Genomic DNA, 27889 nt, shown 5'->3' on the forward strand with positions numbered 1-27889 from the left:
CAGCTGGGAGATGACCGGCTCACTGTCACCTCACCACCTACTCCGCGTCTCTTGGTCACCTCTCCAGCTCCTCCGCACCTCACTGTCACCTCCCCAGTTCATCCACACCTCACTGTCACCTCTCCAGGTCCTCCGCACCTCACTGTCACCTCTCCAGCTCCTCCGCATCTCACTGTCACCTCTCCAGCTCCTTCTTGGCTCATGGTCACCTCTCCAGCTCCTCTGCATCTCAAGGTCACCTCTTTTTTTCCTCTGCACACTCACTGAAGAGTGTTGTTACAGATTTGTTAAAGTATTGATACAGATGTTGTTTTACATTTTTAACTTTTTAATGGCTTTTTTACGGATCAGAAAAATTGGTGGCCATCTGCCATTTCTTTCCACATCCATAAAAAAACACCAAGAAAATATTAATGAAATTCATAAAGCATTGTGAACCAGCAGTTGTAGGCCCATACACTACGGTCCATGAAAAAGCTACTGAAATCACCAAAATGCTAAGAGACCAAGGGCGGCAAGATAAGTGTGGAAGTTGCTATTACTCTTCCATCCTTTATTTCATCCTTGGGAGGATTTTTTCCACTATAAAAAAGAGGAGAAATACATCGCTGATGTAATAGTTGTCCATACTAAAAATGGCAGCGACAATATTTCTGGCATTGTCACTTTGTAGGTAACAGAGAGGCATCCGGTGTGACACTAGGAACAACTATCTGCTCTGTTGCTGTTGGGGATGTGGAGTTTTCCATTGAGGAGGATGTATAGGAGATGGATATCCACTGCCTGGAGAAGAGGTGTCACCAGTCACCACCTGACCCACTTGTGGTTGTGCATCAGCACTGTTCAAAACAATTGACTCACTGGGCCAAAAAAGACATGTTTAATGCCTGGCCATAAGCCGGCCCTTACACATTACATGGCTGTCAGATGATCATTAGACGACAATAATCTATAAAGAGATATATAGAGATGGAAGTAATTGATTACTGTGGTTATTATATCACATTGATACAGAAGCAACAACTAACATTGATAAAAGTAAATTAATTATATCTATGACTTCCTCCCACGCTGCGGGTGTTACAGAGGACTTTTTTTTTTGTGCACCTGATATAATAGTCTCAATTATTGTGTGAATTGTGTTTAAAGAAAGAGAGAAGCTAACAAATCTGATCTGTAACTGCAGTCACCTTCCTTACAAAGTGAGACTGTCAACGAATAGGAGCAGGTCATTACCATAAAGTACAATATGCTCCTTCCTTCTTCAATATTGAATTCCCAAAAAATTCTAAAATACTTTACACAACCTGTTTCACACTTCTTCTCTCCACGACCAGAGTCTTTTGTCTTCTACTGTTATGGAGATAACATTAGGCCCCTCTGTAACCAATGGTTGGTGGTTGACAGACATCATGAACAGACTGACTATCGATGGAGCGGTGGCATTCCTTGCTCTTGTTTATTCTTGTTTCACTTTGTGTACATCCCCTTGAAATCTTGCAGTGATTTAATCACATTAAGGGATAAAACCGTTTCAGCATATGATCATTCAATCACTAGAGATGGGAGAACCCAAACAGTAATGTTCAGGGGCCGTACTGAACAACTACCGTTCGGGCATGGACCCCGAACATGGACTTCACCAGAAAGTCCATGTTACTGCTCGGATTTGGCAGCCCGAACCCAAACACCGGGTGTTTCTCGAGCTGTCATCTGGGGGACATTACTTACATGATTTTATCATTAACTACAAGAAGAAGAAAAACATTGGTATTGTAGTTTTCCTATAAAGAACTCAAAGCACAGATACTTGAGTAAGAGTCAAGAAAAAGCTTAAAAATTTATAAAATATGTATAAATCAACACATCTGGATGTTTATGTACCAACTGATCAAAAACATAAAAAATGATTATTCTCTAATTTGTTAATTGTTTGTTGTTAGCGGAAGTGTGATTGATTGGGGGCAGAGATCGTGTGTTTATATATATATATATATCTATACAGTACAGACCAAAAGTTTGGACACACTTTCTCATTTAAAGATTTTTCTGTTTTTTTATGACTATGAAAATTGTACATTCACACTGAAGGCATCAAAACTATGAATTAAACCATGTGGAATTATATACTTAACAAAAAAGTGTGAAACAACTGAAAATATGTCTTATATTCTAGGTTCTTCAAAGTAGCCACCTTTTGCTTTGATGACTGCTTTGCACACTCTTGGCATTCTCTTGAAGAGCTTCAAGATGTAGTCACAAAACAAATCCTGCACAGTGTCTCTGAAGGATGACAAGCTGGATGGCAGTGTTCTGCTACCATCCAGCCTGCCATTTCAATGCCATCCCAGCGTGGGAGAATTCTCCTGCTAAAGCGGTGACATCATTTGCCGGCACCGCATGAGCAGGAGAATTCTCCCACGCTGTCAGTGACATGCATGAGGTGAGCTGAGTGCATTGGAAATGAACTCGGCTCATCTGGATGCCATCACAGCGAGACACTGAAATGCTTCTCAGTGTCTGCAGCATGGCAAGCTGGATGGCAGCGTTCTGCTGTGATCCAGCCTGCCATGTCAATGTAGCAGAGCAGAAGCTGTCCTGGGAACCATGGAAAGGTAAGTAACTTATTAATATAGTAACATAGTTTTTAAGGTTGAAGGAAGACTAAGTCCATCTAGTCCAACCCATAGCCTAACTTGTTGATCCAGAGGAAGGCAAAAAAAACCCATGTGGCAAACACTAAGCTCCACATTGGGGAAAAAAATTCCTTTCCGACTCCATACGACAATCAGACTTTTTCCCTGGATCAACGCCCTATCAAAGAATCTAGTATTTATAACCTGTAATATTATACTTTTCAAGAAAGGCATCCATGCCCTTCTTAAATTTTAACAGTGAATCCCTCATTACAACATCATGCGGCAGAGAGTTCCATAGTTTCACTGCTCTTACAGTAAAGAATCCCCGTCTGTGATTATGCTTAAACCTTCTTTCCTCCAGACGTAGAAGATGCCCCCTTGTCCCCGTCTCAGGCCTCAGAGTAAAAAGATCAGTAGAAAGGTCTTTGTACTGTCCCCTCATATACTTGTACATAGTAATAAGATCACCCCTAAGCCTTCTTTTTTCCACAGTAAATAACCCCAAGTGTAATAACCTGTCCTGGTGTTGCAGACCCCCCAGTCCTCTAATAACCTTGGTCGCTCTTCTCTGCACCCGCTCTAGTTCAGCTATGTCTTTCTTATACACCGGAGACCAGAACTGTACACAGTATTCTAAGTGTGGTCGCACTAATGACTTGTATAGAGGTAAAATTATGTTCTCCTCATGAGCATCTATGCCTCTTTTAATGCATCCCATTATTTTATTTGCCTTTGCAGCAGCAGCCTGACATTGGCCACTAAACGTGAGCTTGTCGTCCACCAATACACCCAGGTCTTTTTCAGTTACAGTTTTGCCCAGTGTTTTACAATTAAGCATATAATTATACATTTTATTTCCTCTGCCCAAGTGCATTACCTTACATTTATCCCCATTAAAGCTCATTTGCCATTTATCAGCCCAAGCTTCTAGTTTACATAGATCCTCCTGTAATATAAAATTGTCCTCCTCTGTATTGATTACCCTGCAGAGTTTAGTGTTATCTGCAAATATTGAAATATTACCCTGTATGCCCCCTACAAGGTCATTAATAAATATGTTAAAAAGAAGGGGGCCCAATACTGACCCCTGTGGTACCCCACTGTTAACTGAGACCCAGTCTGAGTGTTTTCAATTAATAACCACCCTTTGTTTCCTATCACTGAGCCAATTCTTAACCCACATACATATATTTTCCCCTATCCCCATTGTTCTCATTTTATGTATCAACCTTTTGTGTGGAACTGTATCAAAAGCTTTTGAAGAGTCCATATACACAACATCCACTGCATTTCCTTGGTCCAGTCCAGAACTTCCCTCCTCATAAAAACTGATCAGATTAGTTTGACAGGAACGGTCCCTCGTAAACCCATGTTGATATTGGGTCATGAGGTTATTCTTCTTCAGATACTCTAGTATAGCATCTCTTAGGAAACCCTCCAGGATTTTACCCACAGTAGAGGTTAAGCTTACCGGCCTATAATTTCCAAGTTCAGTTTTTGTCCCCTTTTTGAATATTGGCACCACATTTGCTATACGCCAGTCCTGTGGTACAGACCCTGTTATTATGGAGTCTTTAAAGATTAAAAATAATGGTCTATCTATGACGTTACTTAATTCCTGCAGTACTCGCGGGTGTATCCCATCCGAGCCCGGGGATTTGTCAACTTTAGTGATTTTTAGACGCCACCGTACTTCCTGCTGGGTTAAGCAAGTGACATTTACTGGAGATTTTTTGTTATCACTAATCATGTTTTCTGTCATGCGATTTGCTTGTGTAAATACGGTTGAAAAAAAATCATTTAGCATATTGGCCTTTTCCTCATCCTCATCCACCATTTCACCCAGACTATTTTTAAGGGGGCCAACACTATCATTTTTTAGTTTTTTACTATTTATGTAGTTAAAGAATATTTTGGGATTATTTTTACTTTCTCTGGCAATGATTCTCTCTGCCTCAATCTTTGCTGCCTTGATTTGGTTTTTACATAATTTATTTAATTTTCTATATTTATTTAATGCCTCATCACTACCTACTTGCTTTAGTTCTCTAAATGCTTTCTTTTTGTCACTTATTGCGCCCCTTACAGCTCTATTTAGCCATAGTAAGGATGAGGTTGGTTTATTATTTTACTTTTATTGCCGAAGACATTGGCTTCAGCTGGAATGGGCGTGACGGTAAGTAGAGTTTAATTTAGAATATTAAAGGAATCCTGTCTTTATTTCAAATAAAATATTTTATTCTGGGTGTGGGTGCTTTTATTTTACATTTTACTTACACTATGGGGTTAGTAATGGGGGTGTCTTATAGACACCTCTCCATTACTAACCTGGGCTTGATGTCAGCTGGCATTATAAGCTGACATCAACCCCAGCCCTATTACCCCACTGCCACTGCTACAGGGCAGTGAGAAGAGCGAGGCTAAGTGCCAGAATTGGCACATCCTATGGATGCAAAATTTCTGGGGCGGCTGAGGGCTGGTGTTTCTAGCCAGGGAGGGGGCCAATATTCATGGCACCCTTCCTGGGCTATTAATATCAGCCCCAAGCTGTCTGCCTAGCCTTTGATAGCTATTAAAATAGGGGGACCCCACATCATTTTTTTGGGGGTCCCCCATTTTAATAGCTAGTGAAGGCTTGGTAATCAGCTGGGGGCTGATATTAGTAGCTTGGGAAGCTCTGTGGGTATTACTCCCTTCCCAGGCTTCAAATATCTGCTCCAGCCGTCTGCTAAACCTCCACTAGAGACTAAAATTATGGGTGATCCCACGCCAATTTTTTTTTTAATAAATCCTTTATTTTAACACTAAATGACACCTGAGGGGTTAATAAAGATGCAGTCCCTAAATTATTATTTTTTTTTATTTTTTAATTAATTTTTCCCAAAAATTTTGATGTGGGCTTTGCCATATTTTTGTATGCCAGCCAGGTACAGCATCCAGGAATGGGCTGCCCCCAACCCACAGCTGCCTATTTGTACCTGGCCGGACACAGCAATATAGGGAAGCCCTTCTTTTCTTATTATTTCATGAATTTCATGAAATAAATAAAAAAAAAAAAAGACGTTGGGCTTCGCCCTATTTTTGTGTCCAGCCAGGTACAACTAAGCAGCTGGGGGATGGAATCCGCAGCGCTGGGTGGCCCAAGCTTTCTGCCCCCCCCACTGCGAATTGCAGTCTGCAGCCACCCCAGAAAATGGCTTGTTCATAGAAGCGCCATTTTCTGGCACTGTACCCAACTCATCCAGGGCCCTGTTGCGATGGCTTACTGGGTAATAAAATGGTTAGGGCCAGATTTGTATTATACGCTGGCCCTAAGCCTGAAATTCATGGGGTAACGCCAATATTAGACATGACCAACATGAATTTCTAGTAAAGTATTTAAAAAAAACACAACACAAAGAAAAAATATTTTATTAGAAATAAAACAAAAAAACACATAGAGACTCCATCTTTATTAAAAAAATTATCTTGAGTACGAGGTAGTCCACTCTAGTCTTCTTCTTTAGAACAGCTACATGTCTGGTAGAGATTCTCTACCAGAGGTGTAGCTGAGCTGTATGGCCATGGGAAAGTTCATATGAGTTCATGCTGTCAAGCATGAACTCACATGAACCCTCTGAGGGCACCGCGGCTACTTCAAATGAACAGCTGATCAGCATCAGCTGATACATCAGCTGTTCATTTGAAATAACTGGTGGGAGAGCCGGCAGTGAAAAGACTTCACCACCGGCTTTCCCGTTCGGTGCAGCGCTCCCCGCTCCCAGATGTGCGCTCCCCGCTCCCCCGCCACCTCCCATCCCGATCCTAAGTTAGGACCAGGCTGGGAGCGAAGCACTAGGGAGCGGGAAGCGCACATCAGGGAGCTGGAAGAGCATCACAGAACAGGAAAGCCGACGGTGAAGTCTTTTCACTGCCGGCTTCCCCTCCCGGGTCCTTCGCTCACCGCTCCCTTGTGCTGCGCTCCCCGCCCGGTCCTAACTTAGGATCAGGATGGGAGGCGTCGGGGAGAGTGGAGGCTCGGGATGGGAGGCTGTGAGGAAGCAGTATGGGGCTGAGTGATTGTTTTAAACAATCATGGCTTACTCGCATTTCCCATTGACTTATATTGTACTCATTACTCCTAGAGAGTAATCACAAGGAAACTCGCGGAGTAACGAGTACCCCGAGGGCCGTACTATTCGGTGAGTACCAAATAGTAACGAGAATACTCGCTCATCCCTAGTCATAAGTATTCAGAACCTTTGCTCAGAATTGAGTAGAAGCACCCTTTTGAGCTAGTACAGCCATGAGTCTTCTTGGGAATGATGCAACAAGTTTTTCACACCTGCATTTGGGATCCTCTGCCATCCTTCGTTGCAGGTCCTCTCTGTAATGGGTCTGGGAGGCGGAACCTCTGAGCTACTATACAAGGGGGCGGTCCTTGTAAGGGAGCGGGTGGCGACCAGGGAAGACGGGCTGGAAGTCTCAGCAGGTGAACGGGACAGTCTCTGAGTGAACGGGACAGTCTCTGAGTGAACGGGCTGGAGGTCACGGCAAGTGACCGGGGCAGTCTCTAGGTATAGGGTTGGTACGACCTGTGGCGGCTGAAGATAGACGTGAGCTCCCAGGTGAGCAGGCGAGAGTCTCTGGATGAACGGGTGGTCACAGCATGTGACGGCGGAGCCTCCAGGAAGACCAGCGGACAGGCGACAGATGAGCGCTCCCAGGTGAGCGGGCAGAAGTCTCTGGACAGGCGGGTGGTCACAGCACGTGACGGCAGAGCCTCCGGGTAGGCAAGCAGACAGGTAGCAGATGAGCGCTCCCAGGTGAGCGGGCAGAAGTCTCTGGACAGGCGGGTGGTCACAGCACGTGACGGCAGAGCCTCCGGGTAGGCAAGCAGACAGGTAGCAGATGAGCGCTCCCAGGTGAGCGGGCAGGAGTCACTGGACAGGCAGGTGGTCACAGCACGTGACGGCGGAGCCTCCAGGTAGGCTAGCAGGCAGGTAGCAGATGTGCGCTCCCAGGTGAGCGGGCAAGCTGGTCCATAGACAGACTGACAGGAGTTGGAAGGCAGACCGTCGGACCTCAGGCAAGCAGGCAGGTAGCTGATGTGCGCTCCCAGGTGAGCGGGCAGGCTGGTCCTTAGACAGACTGACAGGATTAGTAAGGCAGACCGTCGGACCTCAGACTAGCAGGCAGGTAGCAAGTAATCAGGCAGGATCTGGCAGGTAACTGGCAGGTAACTGGCAACGGGACCTGAGGGCTGAAGCACAGGTGAGACACAGGTGCAAACAATATTGCTCGGGCACCTCCATTTTGGAGGAGGTGCCTTATATATGGTAAAGTCCTCCGGCCATTGGCCGGGGACTCCTTAGGACGGCGCGCGCGGCCCCTTTAAGAGGGAGGGAGAGCGCGCGCGCCCTAAGCACAGTGGCCGGGAAGGAGCGCGCGCTGCCAGCAGAGCGGGAGAGGGACGCCGGACACGGAGCAGAGCGGTGAGGGGAACAGCGTCCCTGCCTAGCAGAGGGCAGGGACGCCGGCACTACACTCTCCAATTCCATCAGGTTGGATGGTGAACATTGGTGGATAGCCATTTACAGGTCTCTCCAGAGATGCTCAATTGGGTTTAAGTCAGGGCTCTGGCTAGGCCAGCCAAAAATGGTCACAGAATTTTTCTGAAGTTACTCATTTGTCATTTTAGCTGTGTGCTTACGGTCATTGTCTTGTTGGAAGGTGAACCTTCGGCCAAGTCTGAGATCCAGAGCACTCTTGAAGAGGTTTTCATCCAGGATATTCCTGTACTTGGCCACATTCATGTTTCCTTCAATTGCAACCAGTCATCCTGGCCCTGCAGCTGAAAAACACCCCCATAGCATGATGCTGCTTCCCCCATATTTCACTGTTGGGATTGTATTGGGCAGGTGATTAGCAGTGCCTGGTAGGGATGACCGAGTACTAAAATGCTCGGGTACTCATTGCTCGGGTCGAGAAAATTGGAATACTTGGGTGCATAACCCGACCAACAAGCCCAATGTATTTCTATGGGAAACCCGAGCATTTTTCAGGCGGCTTCTCCCCAGCGGTCTGCAGAGGGCCTAAAAACTGCCAAAATCGATGGAAACAGTGCTCAAATGACATGGGAACAGCATGGGGATGACCCCTGGAAGCATTTCTGACTCCCAGGTCACTGCTGTCAACAACGTTTTCAGAGTATTACGCCACTTTTACGGATTCACAATAAAACATGCAAAAACAAAACCAAATGTATTAAGGAACATCCTTTCCAGGGTAATGACTTGTATGTAAGGCAAAATAAATAACCAAAACCAAAAATACTCCTCCACACCTTGGGCTATATTCACATGTAGCATTTTTGATGCGTTTTTGCACTTTTGCATTGCTTTCAACAAAGACAAATACATTTACTGGGAAATGTCATTTTAACATTTTACAACTTTATCTGGCCATCATCAGAAACATGCATACAGTGCTGAAAAGACATGGGAACTGCATGGGAAAGACCTCTGGAAGCATTTATGACTCCCAGGTCAGTGCCTAAAATTGTGCCCATCATAAGTGATTCTAGGAGCATGCGAAGATGCCTCCTGCCATGCACCTGTCATTGCAGACTTGCAACAATCACCGTCAACGTCCTTGTCCCATTGCAGCATTCAGTTGTCCCTACATCATTCCTTGGAATGTAAGCGCAAGTATGCAGCCTGTCACCCACCCACCCACAGGCTGCAATACTATACTGCCAAATTTTTGACAGCTGCCTGCACTTGAAATGTGTTATTTTAGTCTCGTGGAGGCAGAAGGTTTTCATAACCTCATGCCGGCGGCGGCCAGGTGTCCATACTCGGTCTCCAGTCGCCACTGTTTCTCCCGGTGTCATCTCCGCCTTCCACAAGCACGGGTTCCACAACATTATCCGTGCCCTCCCCAGCGCACTTACTGGGAAGGACCGCTTAACCACAAACACATGGACAAGTGAATGTGGCCAGGGACGGTACGGAGCCAGTTCACAGCTTTTTTTGCTGAGAGTTGTATTTAGCTCGGTGAAAGGACTGGCATAGAGGGAAACCATATCTACTCCGGCTGTCATTTCTCCGTCACCAGGTTCCGCCCATTTTCACACATGATCATGCCTGGCTGTATGTTCAGTGGTCAGAGCCACAGATCAGGCTGCTGTGTTACAGCTTTCAACAACTCTGCAGCGCTGGGCAGTTTGTCAATTAAGCATTAAGCATGTTATCTTCAGCACAGCCTGTTGCCACTTGGCCAAGGCAGTGCTGCAGTGCAGTCAGCTTGTGACTGATGTGGTCATTTTGGAGATGGAGGAGGAGGTTCAGGAGCTGAACAATGTGATTACATTGAGGTTAAATTGGTGACTCTTTTTTTTATGCTAAAGAAAGATCCTATTGTTTTGTATTTTTTACGTTATTTTTTAAGACAAATGAATTCACCGGGAAATGTCATTTTAACATTTTACAACCTTATCTGGCAATGTGGTGTGTGACACATCATCAGACACATCCTGTTTTATTCATGATGGAGTAACTCTGAAATTCATAAAGCCTATTTTTATAGGGCCATCAGATGGCCCTTATTATTCTTAAAAGGCCAGCTGTCGGCCCTCGCTATTGTTAGAGAGCCATCAGCCGACTATGCTTTGCTGTTCTTATTACGAGGGTCAGTCAATAAGTAATGCCTCCTATTTTTTTCTCCTTAAATAAGGTAGTTATGTTAAATATTCGAATTTGGCACAATTTCTCAAACCTTCTTCTCCAATACACAGCAATTGCAACTTCTTGCACCAAAAGGTGGCAGGACTGTATCCATTTGCAAAATGACTGACATCGATGTTAGTATTAGACAACGTTCTGTGATTGAATTCTTGCATGCAGAAGGTGAAACGCCCATTCGAATTTATGAAAAATGTGTACGGTGATGCAACAGTGGATGTCAGTACTGTTAGATGATGGGTTCGTCGCTGTAACACAGCTGAAGGGCCATCATTGTCGGCTGACAAAATGCAGAGTGGCAGGCCAGTAACCGCAGTGACTCCAAGCAACATTCAGCGAGTCGATAACATCATTCGTGGTGACCGCCGGGTGACTGCAGATGAATTGTGTGGCATTATCTGCCTCAGTAAAGGCAGTGTGATGAAAATTATTGGACAACTGGGATACAGAAAAGTCTGTGCACGGTGGGTCCCAAGAATGCTTTTTACCATGCTGGAATACATGCTTGTAACATACCTGGCGGCGTCCTTGCATGGTGGTCCATCTCCCACTGTGCAAGAGGGCGCACTTGATCTCCTGTCCAGAATGTCTCTCTGGCTTCCCTCCATGCTGTCTGTTTGTGTCTGTTTCTGCTGCTTAAGGGCGGCGCCCGATCACTTCCTGCCTTTTGTACCTGCTGTGGGTCACACCCCTTGTGCGTCCTCAGCCTATTGCTGTCTGTCACTTGGTATATAGCTCAGCAGCTCCCTTCTATCCCTGCCTGAGCATAGTGTTTCCTTCAGTGTGTGCTTGCACTCTGAAGGTGCCAGGTCCCGTCTCTTGTCTCCTGCTTTTTGTATCAGTTCCCGTGTCTGAACTGAGTCCTGTATGTCTCCTGCCTTGCGGTATCAGCTCCCGTGTCTGAACTGAGTCCTTTCTGTGTTCTCTTGTCTGTCCTGTCTGAACACGCTCCTAGCCTGTTCCTCCTGCCTTCTAGGGGCCGATTACCTAGACCCGTTCCTGTATCTTGTCTGTCCTGTCTGAACTCGCTCCTAGCCTGTTCCTCTCGCCTTCTAGTGGCCGATTTCCTAGACCCGCTCCTGTGTCTGGTCTGTCCTGTCTGAACACGCTCCTTGCCTGTTCGTTCCGCCTCTCTGGGGGCCGTATTCCCAGACCCGCTCCTGTATCCCTCTGCAGTGTCGGTCTCCTCCGTACACTCAGTTCCAGTCTGAACTTTCTCCTGTCCTTTACCTGTTTTGCCTCTATGTCCGTTCCCTTCCTTTTTCTGCAGAGTCTGAACTCGTACCTAACTCCTGCTTGTTGTCTCTGCAAGTACTGTGTGAGTATCTGGCTCTGTCTTTCCCTTCCTGTCTGTTCCGTGTGAACAGAGCCCTGTCCTCCCTGCTCAGCCTTGTCTGCACTCTAGCTGTGCTTGCCTGTAACCCTCTGCCTGTATTGTTCCTGAGTCCCGGTGTGTACTGGGTCCTATCCCGCCTGTGTTCCTACCTGCTAGTGCCTCCCTGTCTGCACTCTAGCTGTGCTTGCCTTTACCCCCGTGCCTGCATACCCGCCTGCCTGCATACCAGTCGTGCCTGCCTATACCCACCAGTCTGTGTGCCAGCCTACCAGCCTGTTCCTGTATTCCCCTGTGTGGGTCAACAGCCGTGTCCGGGGTCTGTCCTGGAGTAGCACCTGGTCCCTCTGCTCGGTTCCTCCTTGGTGCACTGGCGTCGTATGCCGTCGTGCGACCCTGGTCGGATCGGGTGAATACTTAGTCACGCCCCTCCAGGCATTCACTCTCCGGCACGGTCCAGTGGAATCACTACCAATCACACGCACACGCCGCTTAGCCCGGGCGTGTGCATAACAGCATGCTCAGGCCATGGTTCCCGTTGAGCCCCACGGCCTTCGCTCTTTGAGAAGGTTTTCCAGCGAATACATGCATTAAAATAAATAAATAAATTTTTTCCCCCCTTTAGCTGAGTTCCAGGCGAATTACGCACCCGTCCAGATGGATCTATCTGCTCTCGTTCCTGCGGATCTGCCACGTTACTATGGGGATCCAAGACAGTGTCGTGCATTTGTGGAGCAATGCATGCTACACTTTAAGGCCTTCCCTCTCTATTTTCCTTCCGATTGGGCTAAAGTGGCCTTTATGATTGACTACCTAGCGGGTGATGCCTTGAAATGGGTCACCCCCCTATGGGAAGCATGGGATCCTGTCATCCTTGACCTGCAGGCCTTCCTGGTGGCCTTTCGTATGGTCTTCGAGGACCCTAACTCTGAAGCCCCTGCTGAAGCTTCACTTCCCAATATCCCGGAGCAGCCCCGACGGGTAATGTGTGTGGGTAGCGCAATAGTCCTCCAGCCCAATGAGACTACTGCCCACCCAGAATCCTCACAGGGTGACTACGCTTTCCGGAATACTTCTCTCAACCTCAAGAGGCAGTCCAGACATGCTAGACTTAGAGGCAAGCCGTCACGCCAGGGTCTGTCCTCCCTGAGACCTCCTGACCCCAACCTTGAAGTCCCTACTGAAGCTTCATCTCCCTGTATCCCGGAGAAACCCCAATGGGTAATGTGCGTGGGTAGTGCACCAGTTCTCCTGGCCGAAGAGACTTCTGCCCATCCAGACTCCACACAGGAGAACTTCCTGCACCCGGCATCAGATGCTTCTTTCTCTTTAACCGGTGTGCATGTCCAAGGATGCTCCAAAGCTGTGGTTACCTCAGAGTCTGTGCACCTCTACTACCTGGCGGAGGATCCCCTGTTGCCTCCTGAACCCTCCGGGATACCACTCGATGACAAATGGAGAGAGACTTCTCTACACCCGGTACTCAATACTTTGTCCGCTTCGTCCTGTGAGCCTGACAATGGGTACCCCAAAGTGGTAGTTACCTCCGAGTCTCTACACCCCTCCGACCAGGCGGAGGATCTCCAGTTGTCTCCTGAACCCTTCGGGGTGCTACCTGGTAGCGAAAGGACAGAGACTCTCCTATACTCTGTACCTGATACCTCGCTCGCTTCGTCCAGTGAGTCCAACTTAGTGTACTCCGAAGCAGAGGTTACTCCTGAGTCTCTACACCCCTCCGACCAGGCGGAGGACCTCCAGTTGTGTTCAGAATCCTTCGGGGTGCCACCTGGTGGTGAATGGACAGAGACTTTCCTATATCCTGGATCTGATACCTCGCTTGCTTCGTCCAGTGAGTCCGACCTAGTGTACTCTGAAGCAGAGGTTACCCGTGAGTCTCTACACCCCTCTGACCAGGCGGAGGACCGCCAGCTGTCTCCAGAACCCTTCGGGGTGCCACCTGGTGGTGAATGGACAGAGACTTTCCTATACTCGGTACCCGATACCTCGCCTGCTTCCTCCAGTGAGTCCGACCTAGTGTACTCTGAAGCAGAGGTTACCCGTGAGTCTCTACACCCCTCTGACCAGGCGGAGGACCGCCAGCTGTCTCCAGAACCCTTCGGGGTGCCACCTGGTGGTGAATGGACAGAGACTTTCCTATACTCGGTACCCGATACCTCGCCTGCTTCCTCCAGTGAGTCCGACCTAGTGTACTCTGAAGCAGTTGTTTTCTCTGAGCCTCTGCACTCTTCTGACCCGGCGGAGGACCTCCAGTTGTTTCCTGAATCCTCCAGGATACCACCAGATAACAAAGAGACAGTGACTTTTCCTCATTATGTACCTGATAACCCGTCTATTTTTTCCTGTGAGCTTGACAAGATGTACCTCGAAGCAGAGATTACCCTCAAGTCTCTGTCCCCCTCCAACCCAGTGAACGACTGGTCCTCGAATTCCCTGCGGAAGATTCTGGCAGGCCTGAAGAAGAGGGGGCGTAAGGGGGGAGGTACTGTAACATACCTGGCGGCGTCCTTGCATGGTGGTCCATCTCCCACTGTGCAAGAGGGCGCACTTGATCTCCTGTCCAGAATGTCTCTCTGGCTTCCCTCCATGCTGTCTGTTTGTGTCTGTTTCTGCTGCTTAAGGGCGGCGCCCGATCACTTCCTGCCTTTTGTACCTGCTGTGGGTCACACCCCTTGTGCGTCCTCAGCCTATTGCTGTCTGTCACTTGGTATATAGCTCAGCAGCTCCCTTCTATCCCTGCCTGAGCATAGTGTTTCCTTCAGTGTGTGCTTGCACTCTGAAGGTGCCAGGTCCCGTCTCTTGTCTCCTGCTTTTTGTATCAGTTCCCGTGTCTGAACTGAGTCCTGTATGTCTCCTGCCTTGCGGTATCAGCTCCCGTGTCTGAACTGAGTCCTTTCTGTGTTCTCTTGTCTGTCCTGTCTGAACACGCTCCTAGCCTGTTCCTCCTGCCTTCTAGGGGCCGATTACCTAGACCCGTTCCTGTATCTTGTCTGTCCTGTCTGAACTCGCTCCTAGCCTGTTCCTCTCGCCTTCTAGTGGCCGATTTCCTAGACCCGCTCCTGTGTCTGGTCTGTCCTGTCTGAACACGCTCCTTGCCTGTTCGTTCCGCCTCTCTGGGGGCCGTATTCCCAGACCCGCTCCTGTATCCCTCTGCAGTGTCGGTCTCCTCCGTACACTCAGTTCCAGTCTGAACTCTCTCCTGTCCTTTACCTGTTTTGCCTCTATGTCCGTTCCCTTCCTTTTTCTGCAGAGTCTGAACTCGTACCTAACTCCTGCTTGTTGTCTCTGCAAGTACTGTGTGAGTATCTGGCTCTGTCTTTCCCTTCCTGTCTGTTCCGTGTGAACAGAGCCCTGTCCTCCCTGCTCAGCCTTGTCTGCACTCTAGCTGTGCTTGCCTGTAACCCTCTGCCTGTATTGTTCCTGAGTCCCGGTGTGTACTGGGTCCTATCCCGCCTGTGTTCCTACCTGCTAGTGACTCCCTGTCTGCACTCTAGCTGTGCTTGCCTTTACCCCCCTGCCTGCATACCCGCCTGCCTGCATACCAGTCGTGCCTGCCTATACCCACCAGTCTGTGTGCCAGCCTACCAGCCTGTTCCTGTATTCCCCTGTGTGGGTCAACAGCCGTGTCCGGGGTCTGTCCTGGAGTAGCACCTGGTCCCTCTGCTCGGTTCCTCCTTGGTGCACTGGCGTCGTATGCCATCGTGCGACCCTGGTCGGATCGGGTGAATACTTAGTCACGCCCCTCCAGGCATTCACTCTCCGGCACGGTCCAGTGGAATCACTACCAATCACACGCACACGCCGCTTAGCCCGGGCGTGTGCATAACAATGCTCTTGTTAAACGGTGGACCAAGACTGTGCAAATGGATGGAGATTATATTGAAAAGTGACAAATTAATCGTTAATGTTGTGGTTTTCAAGCTATGTAATTGCATTTGAATTTCCTGCTAATTAAAAGAAGAAAAAAAATAGGAGGCATTATTTATTGACTGACCATCGTATTAACAAGTGGGTCTCCTATACTGTTATTGCATATCCAGTGACTGCAAGGGCTGCCAAAAATTTGGACGCAACCCAATAAACCTTTGAAGAGACATAGAGGAGGGTCTCAGTAAAAAAATGTTCCCATTTGAAAGGAGTGGGTCTCTTATAGTGGTATTGCCCATGCTGTGACTGCAAGGTCTTCCAAAATTTGGGAAAAACCCCACTAAGAATTTAAAGACACATAGAGCAGGGCCACAGTAATGACAAATTCCATTTAGAAAGGAGAGAGTCTGCTATACAGCTATAAGGTATGCAGTGAGCCCAACGGCTGACCAATTTTAGGAAAAACTCCACTAAGAATTTAAAGACACATAGAGCAGCGCCACAGTAACAAGTACGACATGTTCCCATTAGAAAGGAGAGGGTCTGCTATACAGTTATAGGGTATGCAGTGAGTCCAACGGCTGACCAATTTTAGGAAAAACCCCACTAAGAATTTAAAGACACATAGAGCAGAGCCACAGTAACAAGGTACGAAATGTTCCCATTAGAAAGGAGAGAGTCTGCTATACAGTTATAGGGTATGCAGTGAGTCAAACGGCTGACCAAATTTAAGAATAACTCCACTAAGAATTTAAAGACACATAGAGCAGGGCCACATTAACAAGGTATGACATGTTTCCATTAGAAAGGAGAGAGTCTACTATGCAGTTATAGGGTATGCAGTGAGTCCAATGGCTGACCAATTTTAGGAAAACCCCACTAAGAATTTAAAGACACATAGAGCAGGGCCACAGTAACAAGGTACGACTTGTTCCATTAGAAAGGAGAGAGTCTGCTATGCAGTTATTGGGTATGCAGTGAGTCCAATGGCTGACCAATTTTAGGAAAACCCCACTAAGAATTTAAAGACACATAGAGCAGGGCCACAGTAAAAAGGTATGACATGTTCCCATTAGAAAGGTGAGAGTCTGCTATGCAGTTATAGGGTATGCAGTGAGTCCAATGGCTAACCAAATTTAGGAAAAACCCCACTAGCAATTTAAAGAGACATATAGCATGGCCACAGTAATGACAAATTCCCATTAGAAAGGAGTAGCATTTCTCCTTATGGAGAGTGACACACTATCTCTGGCACATCAAGGTAAGGAGGCTTATTCACCATGCAATGCCCCTCTGGGAAATTTTATATGCAAATTGCCTCTTCAGAGAAAATTGCCTTCCAATAGGTGGCGCTATAAAGTACAAGTCCTCTTTTTTCTGAAGAGGCAATTTGCATATTCAGTTTCCCAGAGGAGCATTGCATGGCGAATAAGCCTCCTTACCTTGACGTGCCAGAGCTGGTGTGTCACTCTCCATAAGGAGAAACGCTACCCCTTAGACCTCAGTCCAGAGCTTCTCACCTAGCCAAATCAGTTCTCATACTTTGCACTGATGAGGGCCAACAGCTCGAAACACCGTGTCTGCAAATTTAAATTCTGATTTGGCTTTTATCCTAAGTCATATTGCACGACTCGTTAAAGGGTTGATTATGACTTGTAGGATTGCTACTTCCAATAGGTGGCGCTATAGAGTACAAGTCCTCTTTTTCTCTGAAGAGGCAATTTGCATATTAGAAAGGAGAGAGTCTCCCATAGTGTTGGCCTATGCAGTGCATGCAAGGGCTGCCAAAAATTTGGAGGCACTTCAATGCCCCTTGGAAGAGACGTGGAGGAGTGCCTCATAAAAAAATGTTCCCATTAGAAAGGAGCGGTCCTAATATACTTGTAATGCCCATGCACTAAGTGTATGGGTTGACAAACATTTACTCCTGGGGGGTATACAGGGTATACATGAACATACTGTTTATTTTTTTTTTTTACCGGCATCATAAACACACTTTAAAAAAATTATGTGGGTGTTGCATCACGGACCATGGTCACCCTGGTGATATGGTGGTGGAGGATGAGGAGAAGGAGGAGGACAAGAGCAAATAGACAAAATAAGGAAGCATATACCTATGTGTGGGTGTGAAAAGGTGCATGGGAATACACCTCCCAAGAAAAGACACTGGATTTGAGTTTATGCTACGCTGCTATCATTCGGCGGTGTTGAGAAGTCTAGCCCAATCCAGCCCTTGTTCATTTTTATAAGAGTCAGCCTGTCAGCATTTTCAGTTGACAGGCGGATGCGCTTATCAGTTATAATTCCACCAGCGGCACTAAAAGCCCGCTCTGAGAAAACGTTGGCGGCAGGGCAGTCCAAAACCTCCAAGGCATAGAGAGCCAGTTCATTCCACGTATCCAGCTTGGATACCTAATAATTATAAGGCACAGCGGAATCACGGAGGACGTTGGTACGGTCGGCAAGGTACTCCCTCAGCATCTTCCCAAACTTTGCACTCCTTGTGAGAGTACTCCGCGCCTTACGGCCTGTGCGATGGGAGGGTCTGTGAAACTTTCCCAGAACTTTGACAGTGTTCCCCTGCATCTGCTGGATTGAAGTTGTGTCTCTCTCGCCTTTACTCCTTGGTTGTCCAATGAAGTATGCCCTCTGCCACCAGCGTTTTCAGATGGGAATTTTTTTAATAGTTCCGCAACAAGGGCCTTCTGGTACTGCCCCACTTTTGTAGACCTGTCCGCCTCAGGAATAAGAGATATAAAGTTCTCCTTGTCTCATGGGTCTAGAAGTGTCACCAACCAGTAATGACTGTCACCCAAAATTTTAAGAACATGATGGTCATGGGAAAGGCAGCGTAACATAAACTCAGCTATGCGTGCCAGACTACAAACAGGCAAGATTTCGGTGTCCTCACCTAGAGGATGACTGACCATGCTCTCCTTCTCCTTCTCCTCCTCCTCTCTGTCCTCTGGCCATCCATGCTGAACAGACGGTATGACAGCTGTGCAGGTAGTACCGTCTGTAGTGCATGAACCTACTCCTGTCCTTCCTCCTCCTCCTCTTCCTCATTGACACCCAATCCATGTTGGGATGAGATAAGGCTTTTCTGTATGTAATCACCCTGTATGGTTATTTGCTCCATCTCATCGTGATCCGCCTGCAATGCATGCTTATTGATTGTGAGCAGAGAGCGTTTCAAAAGACAAAGAATCGGGATGGTCATGCTAATAATGGCGTCATAGCCGCTCACCATCTTGGGGGAGTACTCAAAGTTTTGAGGATGGTACATATGTCTGACATGCATGTCCACTCCTGAGGTCTTATGTGTGGAGTCTGAACTGAATACCGATGGCCTTGTTGATGCTGGTACTCAATAACTACCCTCTTCTGCTCACAAATCCTTCCCAACATCACACACCAGTCTGTGAGCCGGAAGCTGCAAATGCTGCTAAAACACGGCAAGGGCGGCAGAAGCTGTAGCTGACTTTCAAAAATGGGCATACAGGCGGCGTACTTTAAGAAGCAGATCCGGCAGCTCCGGGTAGGATTTGAGAAACCACGAAGTTAAGCACATGGGCCAGGCATGGCGCGTGTGTGAGCTAGCTCGCCTCAGAGCCGCCACCAGGTACCGGCCATTGTCACATACGACCATGCCTGGAGGAAGGTTCAGCGGTGTGAGCCACAGATCTGCCTGCTCTTTCAGAGCTGTCCACAACTGTTCAGCATTGTGAGGTTTGTCAGCTAAGCATATTAGCTTCAGCACAAACTGTTGCCGCTTGGACGAGGCAGTGCTGCAGAGCTTCCAGCTTGTGACTGATGTGGTCATTTTAGAGATGGAAGCTGAAGAGGAGGAGGAGGCTGAGGAGGATAAGGTGCAGGAGCTGTAGACCGTGGGGGCAACCATGAATGACCTAGGGCCCGCAATCCTTGGCGTCGGTAGGACGTGTTCCGTCCCACAGTCCGACTGGTTCCAGCTTCCACTATGTTAACCCAGTGTGCCGTTAGCGAGATGTAACATTCCTGCCCAAAAGCACTTGTCCACGTGTCCGTGGTTAGGTGGACTTTCCTGGTAACTGCGTTGTTGAGGGCATGGCTAATGGTTTGGGACACGTGCTTGTGTAATGCGGGGACGGCACACCGGTAGAAATAGTGGTGGCTGGGGACCGAGTACCGAGGGGCGGCTGCGGCCATCAGGTTGCGGAATGCTTCCGTCTCAACAAGCCTAAAAGGCAGCATTTCGAGCGCAAGCAGTCGTGAAATGCGAGAATTTAGTAGTGTGGCCTGTGGGGCGTTGGCAGCATATTTGCCCTTGCGTTTCAAGGACTTTGGTATGGACAACTGAGCACTGTGCTGGGACAAGGACGTGGACGTGCTTCCTGATGCAGCTACTTGAGAGTGCGCAGTGACAGGTGCAGGGCAGGAGGCATCTTCTCATGCACCATGGACAGGGGATTGGCTTGCATGCACAACAGTGGAAGAAGCAATGGTGCCACCCGCAGACACTGTTCCTGGACCCTGGGGTTCGGCACACAAAGTCGGGTGCTTTGCTGCCATGTGCCTGATCATGCTGGTGGTGGTCAGGCTGGTTGTTTTGCCACCCCTGCTTATGCTGGCTTGGCAGGTGGTGCAAATGGCCTGTATGGGGTTATTGGCAGAGTCTTTATAAAACAACCAGACTCGGGAAGACCTAACAGTTGTACTGGAAACTTCCTTCGTGTTGGTGTTACGGGGAAAGGTTGCCTGCCTTCTGTCTGTTTCTTCCTGCCTGTTGGGGTGCTCTGCCTCCCTCCCTCTGTGTGCTGCTGTCCTCGCTCTACATGACCTCCTGCCAGGTTCGGTCAGTTACTATATCATCCCCCACCTCGTCTTCCACTTCTGCACCCTGGTCCTCCTTCTGACTTTCTGACAATTGTGTCTCATCATCGTCCACCTCTTGTGACCATTTCCCATCGTCGTCTTCATGTGACTGTGGCTGCTCAAATATTTGGGCATCGCTACAAGCGATCTCCTCTTGCCCCGCTTCAAGTAGACTTGGCGAGAGGCCCAAATCTATAAATGGAAAAGGGAACAGCTCTTCTGAGCGTCCAAGTGTGGGATCATTTGTCTCCGAGCACTCGGCATGGTGGGAGGAAGGAGGATCAGGGTGAGGAATATGCGGTCCAGACTCATGGCTACTGAGACTTGACCGTGTGGAAGACAGGGTGGTGGTGGTAGTGGTGGCTATGTGACTAGAAGCATTATCCACTATCCAACTAACAACCTTTTGACACTGCTGTGGGTTCAATAGTGTTGTGCTGCGATCCCCTAGGAATTGGGACCGGAAGGTCAGACAAGAAGATGTGGGTGTTTTTTGTGCCACAATTTCAGCTTGCCCTCAAGGAGGATCACAAGGAAATGGACATCATGTGACTTAAATATGACTGTCTGAGCAAAGGGTCTGAATACTTATGACCATGTAATATTTCAGTTTTTCTTTTTAACAAATTTGCAAAATTTTCTACATTTCTGTTTTTTTAAGTCAAGATGGGGTGCAGAGTGTACTTTAATGGGAAAAAATGAACTTTTTAGAATTTGCCAAATGGCTGCAATGAAACAAAGAGTGAAAAATTTAAAGGGGTCCGAATACTTTCCGTACCCACTGTATAATGCACAGCCCATAGTCATACATGTTTTATAATGCACAGCCCATAGTCATCCATGTAATATAATGCACAGCCCATAGTAATACATGTAGTATAATGCACAGCCCATAGTCAAAGATCTAATAAAATGCAGTCTATAGTCATCTAAGTAGTGTAATACACAGCCCATAGTCAAACATGTAGTATAATGCACAGCAAATAGTCATACATGTAGTATAATGCACAGCCCATAGTCAAACATGTTGTAAAATCCAGAGCCCATGGTCATCTTTGTAGTATAATGCACAGCCCATAGTAATACATGTAGTAAAATGCACAGCCCATGGTCCTATATATAATATAATACACAACCCATAGTCATACATGGTGTATAATGCACAGCCCTTGGTCATACATATAATATAATACACAGTCTATAGTCATACATATAGAATAATGCACAGTCCATAGTCAACCATGTACTATAATGCACAGCCTATAGTCATCCATGCAATATAATGCACAGCAAATATTCATACATGTAGTATAATGCACAGCCCATAGTCATACATATATTTGTTTGGCCATCGTGTACTCACTGATTTATAAACTAAATAAATACTCACCTTCCCTGCCTCCTCCGCCGTTCAACATCCTCTCCTGAAGTCGGCAGCTGACTTTTGTGTGCAAGCGACAGATTGACTAGCAGTGTGTATTGCCGCGTATGGGCCCTATTGGCCTGTGCACTGCAATTCACTACAGCTCAATGTTTGTCTGAGGACTCACATTCAACTGAAGTAGGTCATGGCATTGGTGGGCCCCTCAACCGCCGGGCCCGGTTGCAGTGACGACCACTGCAACCACGGTTGTTATGCCACTGCTGAGTCCTCCTTCATCACCACTGATTGACCGCAGAAGTCATGTGCACTACAGCACGTCATCACAAATAGAGAAAATATTATTATCAGATTTTAAAATATATGAAAAATGTGTGGAAAGTTCAGAATGGAGACATCTGTAGGTACGAGCTCTTATATATAGCTCTGGACTCATGTATTGTAGATTAGCTTCATAACCCTTCCTTTGTTGTACTTCTCTCCCTCTGAGAATCGCTGAGTTGGCTTAAGTTTTCTCATATGACCAAGGTTTTGAATATTGTATAGTGAACATGACTCTGTTTACTCTTAACATGACCACCAGTGTTCTTCTCCTGACGGCCATGAGCTTTGACCTCTGGGTATCTGTCATGTGCCAATTTGGGCTAAAGTTCATAGAACTCGTAAACTGGTGAGAATCTTTGCAGCGATCATTTGGGGGTTGAGCTTAATTTTAACAGGTTTAGTGTATACCTTATATAGATACCATGTAGGTGATCTACAGGAATGCTGTGTACATTATTAATATATATATCGTTACGACACATAGTTACGCCACACCATTCAGCTGATCAGATTAGTTATATTGTTTTTGATCCCTTTTCTGATTATCTTCACTAGTTTTGTCACCATTTTCTACAAATTTGGAAAATGTAAGAGATCCCAGAGATCTCAGAGGACCTCAGGGATCATCACCACTGTTATATTGTGTTTCTTCATCTGCTGGTTTCCATATTACATCTGGCCACTAGCATACGGATATTATGACTATAGCATTATATTCCCTATTGTACTCACTATTATTACCACCCTGGCTTACCTCAACAGTTGTATCAATCCAATCATTTATGCTTTCATGGGACGAGATTTCCAGCAAGGTTTCTTCAGATCCATCCCATCCAGGCTAGAAAGAGCCTTAGGTGAACATCCTAATGGTGTAGACAAGCACTAAAATAATATATGAAATATTCGCACAAATGATGTGTAAAATATATTCCTTGAATCTTCTGAATCTGAAAGCTCTTAAGCTGTGCAGACTTGGCCATTTTTCACATTTTCTACTTTCTTTTCTTTCTCCCCTCATTCCAAGAGCCATAACATTTTATGTTCCTTTAAACACAACCTAATGAGGGACTGTCTTTTTTGAATAAAAGTGGTCTGGCCACATAATTCCCCAGGTCTTTACATTTATGGTGATTAGACATGAATGGTTCGATCTCCATAATATCAAGTTTGTGTTAAATTTCCAGAAATTTGCAGTTTCACAAACACTTTGAGATTTGATTCACAGCTTACAAGTGAAAATACAGGAGAAAAAAAAAGAAAGAAACCTTGTCCGGCACCATTTTTCACAGTATCCCAGAGCGAGCTAATTTTTTTCTGAGGCCTCTTGGGCTTTCTCATGATGCAATCCAGCAATGACACCTTACAGATTTTCAAACCTTGTACAGTGGTGGTTGGTACCTGGACCATCATAGGTCAGCGGTTCCCAGTGGAGCACAGTTTGTACGGCAGAGTTTTTCCATCTCTAGAATCGCTGGGTAAGTCTCTCTCTTGTAGAGTGGAAGCTCTTATGTCAATGGGGTTAGTTTTCTCTCTTCTCATTCCCATGTATTTTGCCAGCAATTCCAATTTGCACATTTTTTTCAAATATTGCACATATTTTTTTTAAAATTCGCTAATCTCTATATTAGACACTCATTTTTTTTTAGTTATTTTACATTTTTGTGGCTTAAAAATTCTGAACTTAGTCTAGAAAAAAATGGATTGTGTTGTGATTTTTCAAAACCCAAAACTTTTTCATTTTTCTGATGTAATTTGTAGTGCTACTATTTTGGGGTTCAAAATAAGTATTAATCACTTTTTATTCCGCCTGATGTTTCCTCTGTGAGCCTCTAAAAATCCTCCTGTTTTCTCAAATTCATCAAAAAAAAATATTAAAACATGCTATTTAACTGAACATGGCATCAATAAAAATGTCAGCTCACCGCACAAAAAAACCAAACCCTCACAAATCTCCATCCATGGCAAAATGAAAATGTTACTGGACGCAGAAAACTGAGACATAGAACAATTTTTTTTACAAATTTCAGAATTTTTGTCTGCTCAAACGAACAAAATCTTTACGAATTTGGTTCTCCCGTAATTGTATTGACCTGCAGAATCGAGTGTTCAGGTCAGTTTTTCTGCACATTGATCACCATAAATAAAAACAATGGCTGAATTTAATTTATTTGCATCACTTGGATCTTTTTTTTTGTGTTTTCCAGCATATTTAATGCTAAAATAATGATGTTCTTCAAAACTACAACTTGTTCTGCAAAAAAACACAATACTTTGTTACACACAGATAAGTTGATGGTAAAATAAAAAGTTATGACACATTAAAGAAAGAGAGGAAAAACAAAAGATCAAAAACAGAAAATCCCCTGGTCTTGATGCGGATAGCAGATGTGACAATGTCAAGTATGATTATGGGGAAAAGGTGTGATATGATTTTTACTTTTTTTTATATCTTTTAAACTTTAGTTTTTAGCCCCTTTATGGTGCTTAATTCTGAGTACTAGTACCAGCCTAGTATTTCAGTATATATAGAAGAAATCACAGTCATCCTGTGACTGAGCATCTTAAGAGAGCCAATATACCACCAATGGCATGGCAAATGGCAACCCATGATCATGTTACCCTTGCAGAATTGTGTGCCAGCTTCAAATATTGACAGAAGCTTTAAAAAGGTTAATGGCAAAGATAAGAACTGGCTGCAATCAGTCCTATAAGAGACAAATTCCATCTGTATAACACAAAACATCATGAATAACACATCCATCAGACTCCTGTCTGCAGTACAGAGCTGACCACTGCTACAGACATGAGCCAGTGCTGAGACCCGGCAATGACACTGACCACGGCTGCAGATTGGAGCCATTGATGAAAGCTGGCAATGACACTGTGACCGCGGCTGCATACAGGAGTCAGTGATGAGAGCCGGCATTGACACTATGACGGCAGTGGCTGCAGAAAGGAGCCAGTGATGAGAGCCGGCAATGACACTGTGACCGTGGCTACAAACAGGAGCCAGTGATGAGAGCCGGCAATGAAACTGTGACCGCGGCTGCAGACAGGAGCCAGTGATGAGAGCCGGCAATGACACTGACCGCGGCTGCAGACAGAAACCAGTGATGAGAGCCGGCAATGACACTGTAACCACGGCTACAGACAGGAGCCAATGATAAGAGCCGGCAATGACACTGTGACCACGGCTGCAGACAGGAGCCAGTGATGAGAGGCGGCAATGACATTGTGATTGCGGCTGCAGACAGGAGTCAGTGATGAGAGCTGGCAATGACACTGTGACTGACTCGCCCCCTGGGCCGTGGGGCACTCGGATCCGGGCAATTAGGGAAACGGTGGGAGTAGTAGTGGCAACCCGGTTCCGTGGCTCAGGGTGGTCAGGCCAGTGGTAGTCCGTTATGTGCTATTGATAATGTCCGACTACGCCACCCGTGGATTTGCGGTCATTAGGTACCGCCGCTGCAAGGCAGACCGCTGGGGCTGATGAGGTGTGCAGCTGGGATGGTGTGACTCCCCACGGGAAGAGTGCGGCCCCAGGGCAGTATAGTGGATGGTGGGAGTGATGGTAGTGAGAGTCCCAGTGCTGATAGTGCTGGAGGAGCAAGGAGCACACAGACAACAAGTTGCAGTCCAGGGTCTTTACTGAAACAGGTAAACTGACCCATAAACAGTCCCAGCTAGGAGGGGACCTGGATGTCTGAGAGCAACGGGGAAATTGGCCCTGGTCAGGGTGAGGGTGTAGGCCTACCGTGCTTTCTGCACTCCTTCTGGCTATCTCCTCGTTATAGGGTAACAGCCCACGTTTCCGAGCTTTCCGTGTATTCTCGCCTGTATGGCCTGCGACGTGGGTTCCTTTCTGCTCCCAGTCTTGTACGGCTTTACTGGTCCCTTCGGTTGTGGCAGGGCCTCCAGGCTTCTTAGGCCAAGGAATATACAGTCTCTTGCGGACTGGTTCTCTGCTGGGGGATGTGGAATCCTTCCAGCCTCAGACACCAAAGTCTGGTAGATTAAGTCTGTTATCTGCCAAGACAGGCTCTCTTCGCCTCTTGTCTCTGGCTTGTGGCTCTCCTCCTGCCACACTTCCTCTTAGGTGCAATACAAAACTGTCTGTCCCTGCTCTGCTGAGACACGTCTCAGTCCTGAGACAGGTCATCTGGTCCTCCCTAACCCTGCCCCCAGTACCAGCTTTTATAGGGGCAGCCTGCTCCCCCTACTGGCCTGAGACAGGAGGCATTGCATGCTAATGTTCCCCTGACTAGAGAACCTCCCCCTTGCTCTCAGACACAGCTTTAATACATTTTGTGGCATCCAGGCCAGGGTGACACATGACCGAGGCTGCAGACAGGAGACAGTGATGAGAGCCGGCAATGAGACTGTGACCGAGGCTGCAGACAGGAGCCAGTGATGGGAGCCAGCAATGAGACTGTGATCGCGGCTGTAGATAGGAACTAGTGATGAGAACCAGCAATGACACTGTGAACGCGGCTGTAGACAGGAACTAATGATGAGAGCCGGCAATGACACTGTGACCGCGGCTGCAGATAGGAGCCAGTGATGAGAGCCGGCAATGACACTGTGACCGCGGCTGCAGATAGGAGCCAGTGATGAGAGCCGGCAATGACACTGTGACCGCGGCTGCAGATAGGAGCCAGTGATGAGAGCCAGCAATGAGACTGTGACCGTGGCTGTAGACAGCAACTAGTGATGAGAGCCAGCAATGACAATGTGACCGCGGCTGCAGACAGAAGCCAGTGATGAGAGCCGACAATGAGACTGTGACCGCGGCTGCAGATAGGTGCCAGTAATGAGAGCCGGCAATGAGACTGTGACCGCGGCTATAGACAGCAACTAGTCATGAGAGCCGGCAATGACATTGTGACTGCGGCTGCAGACAGGAGCCAGTGATGAGAGCCGGCAATGAGACTGTGACCGCGGCTGCAGATAGGAGCCAGTGATGAGAGCCGGCAATGAGACTGTGACCGCGGCTGCAGATAGGAGCCAGTGATGAGAGCCGGCAATGAGACTGTGACCGCGGCTGTCAATCAAAATATGACGTTGCTTCGTATGAAAATTAGGAAGCTGTAATGGTAGACTAGGCTCTTTCACCATGTCAAGGATGCACCAAAGCCTTCCATTTACATGCAAAAGAAAAACATGTAAGCCAACAATACCACTAAAAGTAATAAATCAGGTATGAATTGTACAGGGGCTAAATACCTTACAAACTACTGGTTTAATTAGCATTTTGGAATGACAGATGCCATATACTCTGTACAGCAGGTTACTTTCTGATAACACATTGCCATTAATGTTCCACCATTCCCTGCTTATTCAATGTCTGCACTGAGCTCACTGCAGTCATTTGCAATCGATAAGTGTAATCTTTATAGATATTCAACATTTTCTTTATAGTTGTGTTTCTTACAGAGGTAATATCATCTCAGACATTTATAAATCAATCACAGAATGGAGACCCCCAGATCCAACATGGAAATGTGCGCAATAGGTAGAATGTGTCCTGTGCCATGAGAATATTACTCCAAGTATATATGTAGTATTTGTAACACTGATGTTACAATGTCTTACTAATTACTAATAATTTTATATATCTGTAACCTGAGAAGTATTTGGTAGAAAAGTTGCATGAATAAATGTACAATGTATTTAACTCTGCTCCTATAATAAAAATGTTCTAAACGCAAAAATAACAAGAATGTGTTAATGTCGGCATTGTAATGTCTCT

General features: G+C 46.7%; 1 pseudogene; it reads left to right on the forward strand.

Annotated features, from left to right (window-relative positions):
* The first annotated feature begins 22283 nt into the window (after positions 1 to 22283).
* LOC141171679 (C3a anaphylatoxin chemotactic receptor-like) lies at positions 22284 to 23026 on the forward strand (annotated as a pseudogene).
* The last annotated feature ends 4863 nt before the right edge of the window (positions 23027 to 27889 follow it).

Source organism: Phyllobates terribilis, unplaced genomic scaffold (assembly GCF_046119375.1).
Source record: "Phyllobates terribilis strain yellow unplaced genomic scaffold, ASM4611937v1 Scaffold_12__6_contigs__length_324123572, whole genome shotgun sequence".
Taxonomy (NCBI): Eukaryota; Metazoa; Chordata; class Amphibia; order Anura; family Dendrobatidae; genus Phyllobates; species Phyllobates terribilis.